Source organism: Silene latifolia, chromosome 11 (genome assembly GCF_048544455.1).
Source record: "Silene latifolia isolate original U9 population chromosome 11, ASM4854445v1, whole genome shotgun sequence".
NCBI classification, from domain to species: Eukaryota; Viridiplantae; Streptophyta; class Magnoliopsida; order Caryophyllales; family Caryophyllaceae; genus Silene; species Silene latifolia.
In genome coordinates this window covers 38,377,326-38,379,755 of record NC_133536.1, presented here as the reverse complement: position 1 = coordinate 38,379,755, position 2,430 = coordinate 38,377,326, and the positions used below count along the sequence as shown (strand labels likewise).

Genomic DNA, 2,430 nt, shown 5'->3' with positions numbered 1-2,430 from the left:
GGATTTAATCGACTCGATCGAGTGGTTTCTGCTGGCGTGGGCTTTAATTAGCCCGTAAGCTTGTTTTAGCTTTTGGACTTAGTTTATTTTCTATTTAAGCATTACGTTACTAGTTCATTAGCTATCAATTTATCATCTATTATCATCATCGACACTTTATTTCAGTTTTTCATCTATCATTTTCATTCTTCACTGTAACTTTGCTTCCGGGGTTATTTCGCTTGAATTTTGTCGTTCTTTATGCCGGATTCGCACGATTGTAATCTCTTTCTCCTTTCTTAATAATAATCTTTATTTCATTTGCTTTAATTACTTGTTTTGCTTCATTTACTTTCTGCCCTAATTCTCTTTTATGCACTTTATTTATTATTTCATTATGTTTATTGTTAGTTCATTGTTTGTTGTTAGTTTTGATAATATTAATAGCGATATGAGTAGCTAAATCTAATTCATGTTGGGATTAGGGGATCTACGGTAGAAATGTGACGATGTAGTAAATAGGTTAGATGAATAAATTGTGAGATTCTGTCACCATAGCAATTTAACTGTATTTTACCGATTTAGTTGAGTGCACGCTTCTGAGTCACCCTTTAATCTGGCTAAATTTAATCCTGGATCGGAAGATTAGACTAAATAGGCCTGCTATGAACAGTAGACTATCCTGACGAGGACGGAAGTTAAGTTAGTGGAAGTTTAGAGTAGAAAGTGGGCCGGAAGGACCTTTCCATATCCGTCTCGCATTAATTTGTCTAAGTTGTTTACAGTTGAGTCACTGGACTACTGCAGTGAACCGAAATCCTGACATGACCCTTCTCAATCTGATAGTTTAATTCTTTTTTCTTGCCTTTATTGCTCTTATCTCTGCTTCTCTTTCCTTTTAACCTTTTAGTTTAGAAAACCAATTTAAACACCCCCCATTTGTGACCAAATAGACGGACTTCTACAGATATCTTGCCTCCCTGAGGAATCGACCTGACTTCCCTAGCTATATAGTTAGTTTAGTTAGTTTATTTTTTATAGGTACACAACAGACGTATCAAATTTTTGCGCCGTTGCCGGGGAGGCAATTACCCTATCTGTCTTTGTTTCGTTTATTTTATCCGTCTCAGGGAATTTTTTTATTCCTTTAGGCTGTTCTTATTTATTTTCTTTCAGTGTTGTTTATGCCCAGGTCAGACAGGTTTGAGTTAGTTTCAGCTGATTCAGAGCTAGAGAGACTATTCAGGCATAGACTCCGTCAGCAGAGAAAATCACAAAAGGAAGACTTGAGTACTTTCGAGCCAGAGCTACATCATTCTCTTTTCGCAGAAGACCAGTCTTTAGAAGAAGACATTCCTATTTCTGCCAATCAACCAGTAAAGATGCCGAACATTGCTAGTCACTCGGAGCCTAAAGCATCGTATATTCCTAAAGGTTTCAATCTCCAGACTGAGGATGGGAATACATTTGACATCCGTCCTTCCTATATCAATCTGGTGGGGAGAAATCTCTATAGAGGTGTGGCAGGTGAAGACCCGAGGAGGTACATGGAGGTCTTTACGGACTACTATTCTACTATCCCCGCCACAAAGGGGGTAACTCAAGACAAGATTAAGGAAGTTCTATTTACTTTTTCTTTGACCGATGCAGCCAGGGAGTGGCTGACTGACTTGGACCGTACGGCCACATGGGTTACAAACTGGGAGACCCTTGCTCTTACTTTTTATAAGAGATATTTCCCTCCTCAGCGCACCAATCAGCTGAGGGCAAAGATTACGAGTTTCAAGCAGGCACCTGATGAGACTCTCTATGAAGCATGGTCCCGTTTCAAGAAGTTGGTGAGGTCTCTTCCACACCATGGTTTTGACCCGTGGTTTCTATCTAACCAGTTCTATAATGGGCTGTATGATAATCATAGAGCCATACTTGATGCGGAATCTAATGGGAGATTCCAAGAGAATACCGACGATGATAAGGGATGGGCCCTTATTGAAGAGATGGCAAACCACAGTGCTAAATATGGAAACTCGAGGGATGGTATTAGAACAGTTTATGCAGTCGATAAGCAAGTTGTGGCTTAGCTGGAAGCCATGAATGCTAGATTTGATAAGTTGGAGTTACATTCTGCTGGGGAGCCTCAGACGGTCCATATGCTTACTAGAGGGGACACCGTCACATGTGAGAGGTGTGGTAGCAATGACGGTCACACTGCTATTGGCTGTCTTACAGAGAAGGAACAAGTCATTGCCTTTCAACAATACAGGCAAGGAGGGGGTTCCTATTATAATAACCAAGGGGCAGTCCATCCCAATTTGAGGTGGGCTAGTCAAAATGTGCTCAATCCTACCCCTCCTCCTCCGCACCAAAGAAGATCATATGTCCCTCCACATAAGACTCAACAAGGCTTTCAGAAGCCTCCTTCCTTTCCTACACCTAATCAAGGTGCCTCGT

At 40.8% G+C, this 2,430-nt stretch overlaps 1 non-coding gene across 1 annotated transcript; it reads right to left on the bottom strand.

Annotated features, from left to right (window-relative positions):
* Positions 1-1,737: 1,737 nt before the first annotated feature.
* Positions 1,738-1,843, bottom strand: LOC141616109 (small nucleolar RNA R71). Its single transcript, XR_012530481.1, has one exon. It is a non-coding gene; the product is annotated as a small nucleolar RNA R71 (small nucleolar RNA).
* Between the last annotated feature and the right edge of the window lie 587 nt (positions 1,844-2,430).